The sequence below is a fragment of the Hypanus sabinus genome, chromosome 3, assembly GCF_030144855.1.
Source record: "Hypanus sabinus isolate sHypSab1 chromosome 3, sHypSab1.hap1, whole genome shotgun sequence".
Lineage (NCBI taxonomy): Eukaryota > Metazoa > Chordata > Chondrichthyes > Myliobatiformes > Dasyatidae > Hypanus > Hypanus sabinus.
The window spans coordinates 135,534,139-135,549,895 of NC_082708.1; the positions used below are offsets into that span (position 1 = coordinate 135,534,139).

Here is a 15,757-nt window from a genome sequence, read left to right on the forward strand (position 1 = left end):
TCCAGACAACAAATTTGTCAGTTTGCACTACAACAGGACTTCACGGAGTCTGGGAAGTCTGCTGGCAAATCTTGCATCGGAAAGAAACTTCTGCAGGGTACTGCAGGTCCTTTCATTCCAATAGAGAATTTGCAGCGGATCAATGGGAAGATAGTTATATTGTTTATAATTAATGGTTGATCTAATAATTTTTGAAAATTAAAATATGCTGCTATTGTTAGGTAATTTAAAATAATAGTTTTATTTTAAATTAGTTATTTCATTTTAATTATTTTTGATTAACTGTAAAATAATTCCAAAATTTTGATATCTTTGATGGACTACGATTTGGCTGGATACAATAAGGTCTTTTAAGAGCCTCATAGATAGGTACACGGAGCTTAGAAAAATAAAGGGCTATGCACTGGGGAAATTCTAGGCACTCTCTAGAATAGGCTACATGGTCGGCACAACATTGTGGGCTGAAAGGCCTGTAATGTGCTGTAGATTTCTAAGTTATATGTATAACTTTCATATTCATTTAAGTTTTCCCAGTAGCTGTATGAATTGGTCTTGTTCTGATGCCTTGGCATGATGAGACTCCATTCACAATGCCTTGCTCAATTGGTTCAAGACATGAAGGGCCAATAAGTTTCTGATTCTCAAGTGAAAACATTTGTTTTAACAGCAAAGAGGAATTTGAGCAGTAAGAGCAGGCAACGTGTAGTGAAAATAGTGCTGGATAACCACCCAGCTTCTCAAAAACAAATGTAAGTTTACAAATGGAGACCCAAGAGATGGGAAATACTGCAACCTGGGCAAAAAAAAACCTACTGGAGGAACACAATACATTGGGCGGCATCTGTGGAGATGGAGGAACAGTTGATGTTTCAGGTTAATCCACAGCGTTTCTCTGATAGTTTATTTTTTACTTCATAAATGGAGAATACATTCTCTTGGAATAAGATTTGTAACCATTTTCTCTTTTTAAATTTTGCTTGATTAAGTTAGAATATTTCAGCTCTACCTTAATCAGACAGATATCTTTTTAGCTTCTGTAAAATGATCTGAATGTCAAGCTAAACAACTGCTTTTTTATCCTCTCAAATTTCTCTGTAAGAATTTTTAACCTAACTGAAGATAATTTAATTCCATTTTTGTCAATGCATGCCTCAGATCTCTTATTATTGATACTTAATTGTCAATCACCATATAAAAAGCATAAACCTATGTCACAAAATTTACTTAATCAATATAAGTGGATTCCTTCAAGATCAATGGGAAGGTCAGTCCATTTGTAGCTGACTTGAGAATCTGTATCATTATACTTTTTCTTGAAGCCTCACTTTCAATAGTATTCTCATTCCTGAATAGGTTTGTGAGCATAATATTTAAACTAAACACTGTGATATATTCATGAGTAGCCAGTTTAAATTTGCAAAAGTACATCTTTCTCCTTTCCTTGTGACTGTCTATAATAGTAGAAAAGCAAAATAAAAAGGACCCTGAGATGTCTCCTCAAGACGTGTCCATTGTGTATTGCTGTTAAGAATAAAAGAGAATAGAACTCATAGCCAAGCATACTTTATTGATGGCTGCCAATTTCCAACTAACAGGAATGCCTATAAAATGTTGCTTCTGGTCAAGATGGTGCCAGCATACAATGCTCCCTCGGTCAACTTCTTCTGGATAGCTCATGAAAAATTTTTTTTTTTCACTTCTTTTACATATTTTTTTCCACTTTAAATGTGTTTCTGGGACTGTTAGAGCCTGCGATTTACAGCTCGGAGAACTTTGAGTGATCCAACGCTTTGCTGTCTCGGAGATAATTCCAGGAAACAAGTGTGTACTCAGATAGCATTGATGCAAAAAGTGTTCAAGCCAATAATTGACTCAATTTTACTGGGTAAAGCATCTATTAATCATCAAGTAAACATTGAGGAAGATTAACACATTGAGGCGAATGTGGAAGGTGAGTGAGAGTTCAGCACCAACTGCCTTCCTTTTGATCACTGCCGGAGAAAGAATCAGTGAGTGGCTTATCATTGTGTTGTTCAATGTGGCAGGTGGATAGGCCTCTGTGTTGCCTGGTGTCCATCTCTTTCGATGATTGTTGGTGATATCATAGGATGGTATTGCAGTTCTACTTTTAGGGATTGGACTATTGCATTTATGGATTGTGGACTTTCGGTTTCTATATTCTGTGTTTCTATTTTGCCGTTCCCTTTCTGTTTTGTTGTGTGAGGGGAGGGTGTTTGAGGGTTGATGTTCTCTAGTGCTTTGTTAGTTTTTTTGTGTGGGAAGGGATTGTTTTTTGGGGGCCGATGTTCCTGTTCCAAGTTGTGCTGGGACAGGGGAACTTTGCAGTTGATAAACATTCTTTTTAGGATGCCATTCATTTTTGTGTGGGGAAGGTGGGTTTGAAGTCTCTCTTTGAACAACTTTCATGTACTTTCTTTGTTTTGCAGCTATCTGGAGAAGACACATTTCAGATTTCTATATGTATACGTCCTTTCATAATAAATGAACCTTTGAGCCTTTGAACCTTTGAAATTCATTCCACATGCACCAGTCATATCAAACTCAACTTCCTCCTAAAATAGCAATAAACCCATAACAGTAATAACAAACTCCATGTTTTATTATTCTACAAATTGAATGGTGGCATCCGTCAGTCTCGAGAGACCATGGATCTGCGCCTGGAGCTTCCAGGGCGCAAGCTTGGGCAGGGTTGTATGGGAGACCGGCAGTTGCCCAAGCTGCAGGCCTTCCCCTCTCCACGCCACCGATGTTGTCCAAGGAAAGGGCACTAGGACCCATGCAGCTTGGCCCCACAGAGCAATGTGTTGTTAAGTGCCTTGCTCAAGGACACAAACACACTGCCTCAGCTGAGGCTCAAACCAGTGACCTTCAGGTTACTAGTCTGATGCCTTATCCACTAGGCCACGCACCAACAGATAATTCTACAAATTACAGTTTATATATATTGTGATTCTTTCAGATATATTTGCTCACCATCTTATCTACACCAAATTTGTAACTTATGAAAATTCCCTGAAAACATTGGATTAAAGTTTTCCAAGAAATATTTACAATATCTTTTCAATCTACCTTGTCAAAGATTGTGGTATTAATAGACTCATGAGATTTTGTATTCCTCCAATACTACCTCCAACAGTTGAAGGGTCTATACTGGTCCTGGTCCTAATCGGAGGGAATGAAGCTCAGCAAGTAGTTGAAGGTCCATTGCCTAGCGTTTTTGTAACTGTGCTTTTAACTCTGGAAAGATTTTAAATCTTAGTTCATCACAAGCAAAATAATAGATGGCTGGAGCACAACAAATTTGGTAACTTTATTCAAAAATGAATGCAGAGATATGCTATATAATTACAGATCAGTGTGCCTAACAGCAATAGAAGACAAGCTATTAGAAAAATTCTGAAGGACAAAGGGATGAGCAGTTAAGGTCACTGTGATTTTATTGGTGGAATATCCTCTATGATGAATTTGGTTATGATATTTTAACGAAGGCAGTGTGGTTGATGAAGTCTACATGGACTTCAGTAAGGTCTTTGACAAGGCATTACGTATCCAAGGCAAATTAGCAAATTGAATCTAAAGTTGTCTTCCTGAAAGAAGACAGATGTAAGATGGTTGCTTTGAGACCGTAATACCCTGACCAGTGGTATACCACAGGGATCGCTGTTGGAATTTTTACTGTTTGTTGTACGCATAATGACTTGCATAAGAAATGGATGAGCTATCATTGGGAAGTTAGCAAATTATATCAAAGTTGGTGTGACAGATGCTATTGTCTGGTTTATTATTTGCCAGCATCATATGTCTTAAATCCACCTTATATCTGTGGGAAAACTTCAGTAGATTGATCTCAAACCATGATGTACAATCTTTGGAGCTCATATAATTAGTATGTATAATCATTTTCTCAGTGTAGTCACAATATCAAATGATATCATTGAGAGTAAATAGTCAGTAAGCAATTGGGAAACTTTTGCCATAGAGCCATTGAGTAATACAGCACTGCGACACAGAAACAGGTACTTCAGACTATCTAATCTACAACAACTATTATTCTTCCTAGTCCCACTGACCTGCACTTGGAAGCTGAAATGCCCTTCCCATCCATGTACCTAACAAAACTTTGCTTAAATGTTGTAATTGAACCCACATCCACCACTTTTGCTGGCACCTTGTTCCACACATGCAGCACTCTGAGTGAAGAAGTACCCCCCCCCCACCCCCAGGTTCAACTTATATACTGCAACATGAGGCATTTAACACTTACAGGCAGTTCTACTATGTAATGGTCATGTATCTCATTGTCTTCCTGCATTGCACTTTCTTTGTAACAACAACACTATATTTTTCATTTTGCTATTGCCTTCCCCTTATACTACCTCAGTGTACTGATGTGAAATGATCTGTATGGATACCATGCAGAATAGTTTTTCACCTTACCTCAGCGCAGCAAACGGCACAATAACAAAGCAATTATGGCGGTTGAACTGAAGAAGTATTTTGTATCAGTCTTCACTGTGGAAGAAACGAGCAGTATGGTGGAAGGCCCAGAGAGCAGGGGTCAGAAGTGTGCAAAGTTGCCATAAATAACAAGAAAGCTCTTGAGAAACTGAAAGGTTTGGTGGTAGATAAATCACCTGGACCAGATGATGTACACCCTAGGATTCTGAAAGAGATGGTTGAAGAGATTGTGGGGGCATTGATAATGATCTTTCAAGAATCTAAATGCAGGTCAATGGGACTAGGCAGAATAATGGTTGTTGTAGATTAGATAGTCTGAAGTGTCTGCTTCTGTGTTGTAGTGCTGTATTATCCAACGGTTCTATGGCAAAGGTTTCCCAGTTTCTTACCGATTACTTACTCTCAATGATATCATTTGATATTGTGGCGACACTCTGCGAAAATGATAATACATGATAATTATGAGTGCCAAAGATAAGCAATGGCTTATAGTTCTGGAGACGTTCTGGACGACTGGAAAATGGCAACTGGTACTCCATTCTTCAAGTAGGGAGAGAAGCAGAAGAAAGGAAATTATAGGCCAGTTAGTCTGATCTGAGTGGTTGGGAAGATGTTAGAGTTGATTGTAATGGATGTCGTTTTCGGGTACTCGGAGGCACACGATGTAATAGGTCGTTGTCAGTATGGTTTCCTTAAGGGAAAATCTTGCCTAGCAAATCTGTTGAAATTCTTTGAAGAAATAAGCATGATAGATTTTCAGAAGACCTTTGACAAGGTTCCACACATGAGGCTGATTAACAAGTTAAGTGTTGCACAGGGGCACTGGGAGCAGACCCAAATGCAAGACACAGACAGTGAAGTAGTATGAACAGGACTATGTTTATTAAGAATACTAGGGAAGCCAAGGAGCGAAGACAAAATATCAACCAGGACGTGAATGTAGAACAACAAATTGGAAAACCTTGACTAGGACTTACACTTGACTGAGAACTCAGGTCTTGGCAGGAACGAAGTACCTGGGTTTTGACTTGGCTCTTGACTTAGAACTTGGGCTTGATTTGACCAGGACACAGGGCACAAATGCAACCTAGAATCCACAATACTCAGCAGCTCCAATAATGGTCCAGACTTACCACACTGGCTGAGGTTACGTGTTTCTGGTAACAAGCTTCCTGGTGTGGGTTTCTGACAGGGACAGTCCAACAAAGGAATAGCTGGACCCCTGAGCTACTTATGTTGCAAGTCCGAAATGAGGATCAGCTGCCTCAATAAAGGCACCTAACGGAACAAGGGAAAACAGAAACAACTGGAATACAGAATCCATGGACTGGACCATGACAGTAAGAGCCCATGGTATTACAGGGAAGATACTAACATGGATAAAGCAATGGATGATTGGCAGGAGGTAAAGACTGGGAATAAAGGGAGCCTTTTCTGGTTGTCTGCCGGTGACTAGTGGTTATCCCCAGGGTTTTGTATTGAGACCACTTCTTTTTATGTTGTATGCCAATAATTTGGATGATGGAATTGATAGCTTTGGTGCAATGTTTGTGGATGATACAAAGATAGGTGTAGAGGCAGGTAGCTTTGAAGAAGTAGAGAGACTACAGGAAGACTTCACAGGTTAGGAGAATGGGCAAAGAAGTGACAGATGGAATACAGTGTTGGGAAGATTATGGCCGTGCATTTTGGTAGAAGAAATGAAAGGATAGACTATTTTCCATATGGAGAGAAGATTCCAAAATTTGAGGTGCAAAAGGACTTAGGAACCTGTGTGCAGTATTCCCTCAAGGTTAATTTGCAGGTTGAGTCTGTGGAGAGGAAAGCTAATGCAATGTTAGCATCATTGCAAGAGCAGGGATATAACGTTGAGGCTTTATAAAGAACAGGTGAGGCCTCACTTCAGGTATTGTGAGAATTTTTGGTCTCCTTATTTTAGAAAGGATGTGCTGAAACTAGAGAGGGTTCAAAGGAGGTTCACAAAAATGATTCCAGGATTGAACGGCTTGTCATATGAAGAGCGTTTGGCTCTGGGCCTGTATTCACCAGAATTCTGAAGAATGAGGGGTGACTTAATTGAAACCTATCAAATGGTGAAAGGTCTTGATAAAGTGGATAGTTCCTTTGGTGGGAGAGTCTGGAACCAGAGGATACAGCTTCAGAATATAGAGTTGTCCTTTTGAAAAGGAGATGAGGAAGAATTTCTTAGCAGGAGTGGTGAACTTGTGGAACTAATTGCCACAGGCATCTGTGCAGGTCAAGCCTTTATAACTATTTCAGGCAGAAGTTGATAGATTCTTTATTCATCAAGGCATGAAGGGATATGGGAAGAAGACAAGAGATTGGAGCTGAGAGGAAAAATGTTCTGCCATGATGAAATGGCAGAGCAGACTCGATGGGTCAAAAGGCCTTTTTCTGCTCCTATATCTTATGGTCTTCTCAATGAGCCCTTATTTCCTACTATTTTGAGTTCCCAATACTCTTTTATTCTTTTACTCTTATCCCATTTACTCTTTATGTTATCAGGAGTTAAAAAATGTTTATTTTTTTTTACAAGCAAGCACTTTTGGAGTAAAATTCATTCAGACCCAAGAAAGAGTTAGTTATCAAAGATGTGATAACAGCACATTTGGAAAGAGGTGAAATCATCGGACAAAGTCAGCATGGATTTGTGAAAGGAAAATCATGTCTGACGAAACATAGAATTTTTTGAAGGTGTTACTAGTAGAGTGGATAGGGGAGAGCCAATGGATGTGGTATATTTAGATTTTCAAAAGGCTTTTGACAATGTCCCACACAGGAGATTAGTGTGCAAACTTAAAGCATACGGTATTGGGGGTATGGTATTGATGTGGATAGAGAATTGGTTGACAGACAGGATGCAAAGAGTGGGGGTAAATGGGACCTTTTCAGAATGGCAGGCAATGACTAGTGGGGTACCGCAAGGCTCAGTGCTGGGACCCCAGTTGTTTACAGTATATATTAATGATTTAGACGAGGGAATTAAATGCAGCATCTCCAAGACACAAAGCTGGGTGACGGTGTTAGCTGTGAGGAGGACGCTAAGAGGATGCAGGGTAACTTGGATAGGTTAGGTGAGTGGGCAAATTCATGGCAAATGCAATTTAATGTGGATAAATGTGAGGTTATCCACTTTGGTTGCAAGAACAGGAAAATGGATTATTATCTGAACAGTGACCAATTAGGAAAAGGGGAGATGCAATGAGACCTGGGTATTATTGTACACCAGTCGTTGAAGGTGGGCATGCAGGTACAGCAGCCGGTGAAAAAGGCAAATAGTATGTTGGTATCCATAGCAAAAGGATTTGAGTACAGGAGCAGGGAGGTTCTACTGCAGTTGTACAAGGCCTTGGTGAGACTGCACCTAGAGTATTGTGTGCAGTTTTGGTCCCCTAATCTAAGGAAAGACATTCTTACCATAGAGGGAGTACAGAGAAGGTTCACCAGATTGATTCCTGGGATGGTAGGACTTTCATATGAAGAAAGACTGGATCGACTAGGCTTATACTCACTGGAATTTAGAAGATTGAGGAGGGATCTTATTGAAACGTATAAAATTCTAAAGGGATTGGACAGGCTAGATGCAGGAAGATTGTTTCCGATTTTGGGGAAGTCCAGAATGAGGGGTCACAGTTTAAGGATAAAGGGAAAGCCTTTTAGGACAGAAATGAGGAAAAACTTCTTCACAGAGAGCGGTGAATCTGTGGAATTCTCTGCCACAGGAAACAGTTGAGGCCAGCTCATTGACTATATTTAAGAGGAAGTTAGATAAGGCCCTTGTGGCTAATGGGATCGGGGGGTATGGAGAGAAAGCAGGTACAGGGTTCTGAGTTGGATGATCAGCCATAATCATACTGAATGGCGGTGCAGGCTCAAAGGGCTGAATGGCCTACTCCTGCACCTATTTTCTATGTTTCTATAAAGAACATCATCATTAAAACGTATTTAAATACATCCACTAGTTCTGATGCAATAGAACCTGCTCATTCATGTGATTACGGCTCTATCCAGAGTTAACTACATTGTTAAGTTACTGCACACCTGAGCTATTTTTGTGTGGCTTGTTATAGGAGCAGCTCGCCAAGCAAAGATGACATAGTGGCACTAAATGTGATTAGTGAAACTTCTGTCTAACTATTTGGAATGTTAATTCTGTGTTGTGTTTTAGTTTGCATGATAGCTTGGAGGTTAAGTTGTTGGAGTAGCATCCAGAGCACTGGGACATTGGTCCACAGTCACATACATGCTCATATCCCAGTCTGGTGTTGGAGATTTTAAATTCAAGTAATTATATAAATTTAGGATTCAATCTAGTCTCAGTAATCGTAACCACAATTGTTGTGAATCCATCTGACTCATTGATATCTTTCAGAGGCCCTGCCATCCTTTCTGCATAATTGCTCAAAGAGTTGAACCGCATGTGCCTGTAACGAGAGCTGTGTAACATATTTCCTTCTACCTTAGGCCACAAACTTATCTATCACTCCTGCTGTGGACACTTTCTGGAGATCCAAGATCCGTATGCTCCATGACCGCTGGACTAAGAGTATAAGTGTAGGAGGGGACTATGTTGAAAAATAAATGTGCTAGGTTTTCTAAAATTGGCTCCTTCTACAATAGGCCATGAACTTATCAATCACCCTATCGTACGGTAGACCAGCAAGAATACCAACACTAATTGGCCAGGTTCAGTAGTTTTTGATTTAACTGTAGACCATGGTCTCTCTTTGGGGGCTTTTTGGTTGCTTGCTTGATGGGTGTTAGGAATGCTGATGCTTTACGTTAGAATAAGTAGGGGGAAGGGAGGGGTTGGTGCTTCTTGCTGCTGCCTGTGCGTGGGAGGGAGGAGGGACTTTGAGGTTCTTGTGTTTTTTCTGTCATTCATTCTTTGTGATTTTTCTGCTGGTTCAAGGAGATAGCAAACTTCCAGTTGTATATTGCATACAGTCTGTGACATTAAACAGAACCATTGAACCGTTGAATTGGACTCCTTCAAAGTAAGGCAGACAACAGTCGTGTTTTTTCACATAGTTTGGCAATGATTCTTCTCAGTTATATATTAGGTAACAAACTGTTTTTAATGAAATGTTGCATGCAAGAGTTATATTGTTACCAGACAGTCTTTGTGGCCCAGTAGCCAGCCTTTTTTCTACATTGCTTCACAAATCCCATGCCAACTAGCCAGCTGACAGGTTATCAGATGACATTGACTGTCATACTGCACCTTTTATACACACACAATGGAAGCTGAGCGAACGGAGGCTTCAGCTGGTTGCCTTTGATGAGCTATGGGCATCAGGCAAATGACTGGTTTAAGCCAAATGGAACATCATCAAGATTCTAACTCTTGGCTGGCAGTGTCACTGTGTGGAAAGTGTCCTCTACACGAGTATGCACATGCACACAATGGACCAAATCTTAGTCGCCAAATCCTAGGGAGCAATTTCCAGCAGCCCCTATAACTTATATTTAGTGTCCTGTGACAATAGTTGAATACAGTATTTTAGGAGTATATACCTGTTTGAGGTAGATGATTGCATGCTTATTAACAATTGCCGTAAGAGAACCTAGGCAGTTAATGGGGTAGCTGTATATTTGACATCTCTTTAGATTTGTCCTGGACTGGACCTTTGATCATTTCGGCTGTTGATACTCTATAAGCATGCACTGGGCCTTCAGCTTACTGTAGGTGTACATTTCTATTCTCCTGGGAAGGTCATTGGATGGGTTTCTTTTTAAGAAACCATAAACAAGTTTCTATGATCCAATTTCTCTCAAAATTGAACTGTAAAAAAAAGTACTGGAATTCTCAAGTCCACCCATTACCAGCTGCTGGCTTTGACTTTCAACAATGCCATTCTCCCCAGCTTCTGCATTCCACAAGCCTTCTCCACGTCTCTGGTCCTCTTGTCTGCAATTAACTACATCTCCACACCCTGGACCAGATTGAAGTCCTGGCACAGAGAATACTGGAAAACCTTGTCCCTTGAATAAGGCTGCTTCATTTGCACATAACACCTTGTGCCTAGGGCCCCGAGTCTTTGGCTGTAGACATTGGGATTGGAATTGGTGTTTTAGAACATAGAGTACAACACCAGAAAAGGTTCACAATGTTTGTGCTGATTGATCAGGATACCGAATGAAACTAATCCTATCTGCCTGCTAATGATCATAAGATGATATTGTCTAGAAGGTTTGTAACGCTTACACAACAGGCTGGTGTATATCTAGGGGACAATTACAGCCACCTGCCAAACCCCACCTCCCGTATACATGTATGCTGTGGAGTACACGCTACTGCAACATTGCACACACAATATCAAGCTCACACCAGGTAGGGGTACAGAATACACTTTATAAATCTTACTAGAACTAAGTGATTAATAACGATACAATATATATGAAGGGAAAGAGAATAAAGAAAAGGTGCTAAAACTTATCAAATTTCAGTCAATTTGTGCACATTGTTGGAGCTCAATCATTGAACCGTTCGACCCCTCTTCGCTCTCCTCCAACCTCCACGACCACCCGAAGTGATCAACCGAGCAGTGCCGCAAGCATCCACCTTCTTCGCCGTCTTCTCCCCGACTCCCAAAAAGACCGCACCATCCCAGCTCCCAGACCCACAAGAGAAAATAACATCCAACCCAATTGGTTAATAAATGAATACAATTCTCATTATCAGGAACTTTAACCTAAACAAGCTTTGAGAATGCTCTGCAAGAAAACACTCCCTCACCAGTTAGCATAACAAAGAAGCAGTTTTACTTTTAACAAACAAAGAAGCCATTTTGATTACATACCTAGTACATTCTCCCCCCATCAACAAAAGTCATGCCCTCATGACATTACCAGAGTTCCCCAATGCTTCTTGCAAAACACAAAACCCAACCCAGGTGCAGAAAGCAGTGACATAACTTCCCAGGGTGGTAGAGATCACACTCAGTTCTCCCGGCGCTGCATAGGTCAATTGCTCTGGGGGTGCCTACTTCTCTGAGACCTCTGTACCTCCTCTGCCGACTCTTCTGGCTCAGACACCATGGGGGACACCCCAGATCAACCTGTCTGATCCTTACCCTCTCCCTCACTGGGATCCCTCTTCACCTGTGAACCGTTTGTCTCGCGTTCAGGTTCCACCCTCTCTCCCCCCAATGTCAGCTGCATCTCAGTCTGCCCATCAACACCCTCATTCCTCTCACCTAACTCAGTAGGGGAAAGGCCAGAAGCCTCTTCTTCCGGTACTGGAGCATTAGCAAATGGAAACAGGGGCCACACATCTGAATCGTTGTCTCCTGAAGCAGTATCCCTTTCCGGGGTAAGGACCGGTCCCATATCTTCCGCAGTGGGCTCTTCCCTTGCCCCACACCCTCGCAGAGTCCTCATACTAGGCGTAACCTCCCACTCTGGCTCTTTATCCACCTGCATCGCTTGACACAGGGGCAGCAAGTGGTCCCAATCGAGTACCTTGACAGGCCCCTTCCCATCCTCGGGTTTCACCTGGTTAACAAGTAGATTCGGCATCTGGCTCTCTATCACATAGGGGGTGGCCATCCATTGATCTGCCAACTTGTGCTTACCAGAGAGTCCTAAATTCTGTATAAGGACCCAGTCACCCGGCAATAGTTGGGCAAACTTCACTTTCTGATCATATCTCCTCTTATTCCTCTGATTCTGCTTTGTGGCCACTGCCTCAGCCAACTCGTATGCCCTTTTCAACTCTCTCCTCATATTGGACACATACTTCAGATAGTGCTTCGAAGGTAATTCACCCACCTCAGTCCCAAAGCACAAGTCAATGGGCAACCTCGCTTCCCGCCCGAACATCAGATAATAAGGCGAGTACCCTATAGCATCATTGCGAGAACAATTGTAACAGTGAACCACATGCCTGATGTGCCGACTCCACTTACTTTTCTGACCAATCTCCAGAGTCTCGAGCATATCCAACACTGTCCGGTTAAACCTCTTGGGCAGAGGATCACCCTGCAGGTGATAGGGTGTAGTCCTGGATTTCTCAACCCCAAACATAGTCAGTAATTCATGGAATAGCCAACTCTCAAAGTCCTGCCCCGAATACTATGGATCCACCTGGGGAGGCCATAATGAACAAAATACTTCTCCCATAACACCTTCGCCACGGTAGTCGTTTTCTGATCCTTAGTGGGGAACGCCTGAGCATATCGTGTGTAGTGATCCGTGGTGACTAAGACATTCGTGGTGTTGTTGGTGTCTGGCTCAATCGACAGGAAATCCATACACACCAGGCCCATGGGTCCCTCACTCTGCGAGTGCGACAGAGGAGCCACTGACGCCGGCAGGGTCTTCCTCCTGATGCAACGGCTTCACTTTCTACAGTATTCTTCAACCTCCCCCCTCATCCGGGGCCGGTAGAACCGGTTCCATAGGTCTTTTCCACCCCTGGAATCATCATGAAAGGCCTGGAGTACAGTCTGCCGATACTTCTCAGGCATGACCAGCTGCCAACACCGGGGGTGGTCCGGAGGCGGCGTGACCCAGTACAAGACTTGGTTCATCAACTTTAACTGAGGCCACTCCTTCACTAACAGAGGCATGGACAGTGTTTTGCCTTCTCTGCCCATGCCACATCCCCCTTCTCCACTGCTCTCCACACAGTGTCAAGGCCCGGGTCATTTTGCTGAGCAGCTGCCACTTCCCCCGGACTTAGTTCCGGCAACTGTTTAGTCTTCAGTGCAGTCAGGTCACAGTAAACATCATCAAAAGACCCCAAGGGGTCCACTGCTCACTCCGGCCTTCCCCTTCCCTCGGCCTTCACAGTGATAGCAAACTGACACATGGCTTTCACTCCAGGGCAGGAATGCTTTCCCACCCCTCGTCCATCTCCGGTTCCCCAGCCTCCCGACGTGACAAAGCATCCGCATCACCATTCTTGCTTCCTGGCCGGTACTTCAGGCTGAAATCATATACCGATAAAGCTGCCAACCACCGATATCCTGTGGCATCCAGTTTCACCGAAGTCAGGATATAAGTGAGAGGATTGTTATCCATTCTCACCTCAAACTTGGCTCCGTATAAGTAATCGCTCAACTTGTCCACCACCGCCCATTTCAGCGCCAGGAACTCCAACTTGTGAGTGGGATAGTTCATCTCAGATGGTGACAAGCTTTGGCTGACAAACGCCATCGGCCTCAATTCGTTGCCCTGTTCCTGGTACAGGACAGCCCCTTGATCCTCTTGGCTGGCATCAGTGGGCAGCACATACGGCTTCTGGGGATCGGCAAAAGCCAACACCCACTGGTCAGTGCCCGCTTCAGAAATTGGAACGCCTCTTCATATTTATCATCCCATCTCGACCCAAAAGGCTCCGCCGGGTTCCAGTATCCTCCTGTGTCTTGCCCCCGGTCCCTCTTCCTTTTTCTCCCCACCGGTGGATAGCCACACAACAGCTGAGTCAACGGGTGACACATTTTAGTGTATCCTTTCACGAGATCGCCTTCTGGAGTCTCGGCCAGGTGGTCACAGCGTTTATCTTAGTCGGATCAGTAGCCACTCCCTCTCGCAAAATTATGTGGCCAACATAGCTGACCGACAACTTGCAGAAATGGCATTTGTCCAGCGAAAGTTTCAACCCTTCCTCCTTGAGCCGGCTTAACACCTTCAGCAGCCTCTCCTCAGGTTCCTCCAAAGTCGATCCAAGCACTATCAAATCGTCCAGATACACCTGCACATTGAACGGATTCATATCCCCCACAGTCCTCTCCATGAGCCTATGGAAGGTGGCTGGGGCTCCCGACATGCCTTGGGGCATTTGCTCGAACTGAAAGAACCCCAGCGGGCAGATAAAGTCTGTCTTCTCTTTATCACCCTCACTCATCGGGAACTGGTAATATTCACTCCTCAAATCCAGCACACTGAACCACTTCGCTCCACTCAGACAGGCCAGCGCGTCTTCGACCCTCGGGACGGTATACTCGTCAGGGACAGTTTGCCGATTCAAAGTCCTATGGTCAATGCACATACGCACCCTCCCGTTCTTCTTCCAAGCCACTACTATTGGGGACACATAGGGGCTTTGGGATTCAGCGATGATCCCAGCTTCCTTCAGCTCGCACAAGTGCTGCCGCACATTGTCCACATCTGCCAAGGCCAGTCGCCATGACCGCTCTCTAAACGGGGTGTCCTCCTTCACTCCGATGGTGTGGTGGGAGCTTTTGGAGCAGCCCACATCAAACTCACCCTGAGAAAGGACATCTTCCAACTTCAACATTTTCTCCACCAGCCTGCGTTTCCACTCCAGAGAGAATCCCCAAAGTTAAAAGCCTCAGCGGTCAGCTCCCCTCGGTTTTCCAATCCATCCCCTTTAGTGGCCCTCACCGGCGCGCCAGACATTACCGTCACCAGGAACAGATGTGCCAGCGGTATCCCTCTCTTCGCAGTGTTCCTGACACTCATGGCTATCCGCCTCGCATGTATCACTGAGGGCCTCTGCACTACGGGCCTCACCAGCACCCCAGCCGGAAATCGTGTCTCCTCCTCAAGATCGCCTGGGGTGTCTACTAACAGGGCTTCGCCTGCCGGCACTCCGGGGAATCTGGGGGTCCCCATCACTTGTGCCACCTCCCCTGGTTGGATCACCTTGGGCCTCGCCTGTGTACACCACACCGTCACTTGTTTACACTCCGGATCCAGCCCTTGGGGGGGTCACCCCCTTCTTCAAATACCACCCGAAACACTGGATGCACTGAGAGGGTCTCCAGAAATTTCTCCCCCCCCCCCCCACTCTCCTTACAGGCTCCCAGGAGCCATCGCACAAATGGGGAGTTAGTCCCCACCAGGAGGGAAGCACCACCGGTTTCCACCAGGTCCGGACAAACCAACACCAGCGTCTCAATAGCTTCAGACACTCCCACATCGCCCTCCAAGAATTCCAATTTCACTGACAGGTACCCATCGTACGGGTAATCACCCTTGCTCACACCCCAAATCTACAGTGCATTAAATGGGGTTACGGGCAAGTGCTTTAGATATTTGTTGTAGAAAGACCGGTACAATAAGGTCACCTGCGATCCCGTATCGAGAATGGCTTTTGTGTAAACTATTATCCATAGGCACACGCTGGAAAGGGGTCCCAGCCGAACCGGAATAAAGGCTTGGGCTTTCAGTGGTCCCCTGGCTGATTTCTGGGAACGTTTTCCTCCAGAGACTCCAGTCCATTCCCTCACTGAGTCTCTTCTAAGTGTCCCGACACCTCTTCCTTCTTAGTCGCCCGGGGGGGTTG

The 15,757-nt window shown here is 44.0% G+C and overlaps 1 long non-coding RNA gene across 2 annotated transcripts in view; it reads left to right on the top strand.

Annotated features, from left to right (window-relative positions):
- Positions 1 to 1,822: 1,822 nt before the first annotated feature.
- Positions 1,823 to 15,757, top strand: part of LOC132391690 (uncharacterized) — a 34,119-nt gene continuing 20,184 nt past the window's right edge. Inside the window, exon 1 of one of the 2 annotated variants that reach the window (XR_009511312.1) lies at positions 1,823 to 1,951. This is a non-coding gene — a long non-coding RNA (uncharacterized LOC132391690). Of the gene's footprint in view, positions 2,010 to 15,757 lie in introns of both variants that reach the window. The other variant, XR_009511313.1, reaches the window with a different exon arrangement.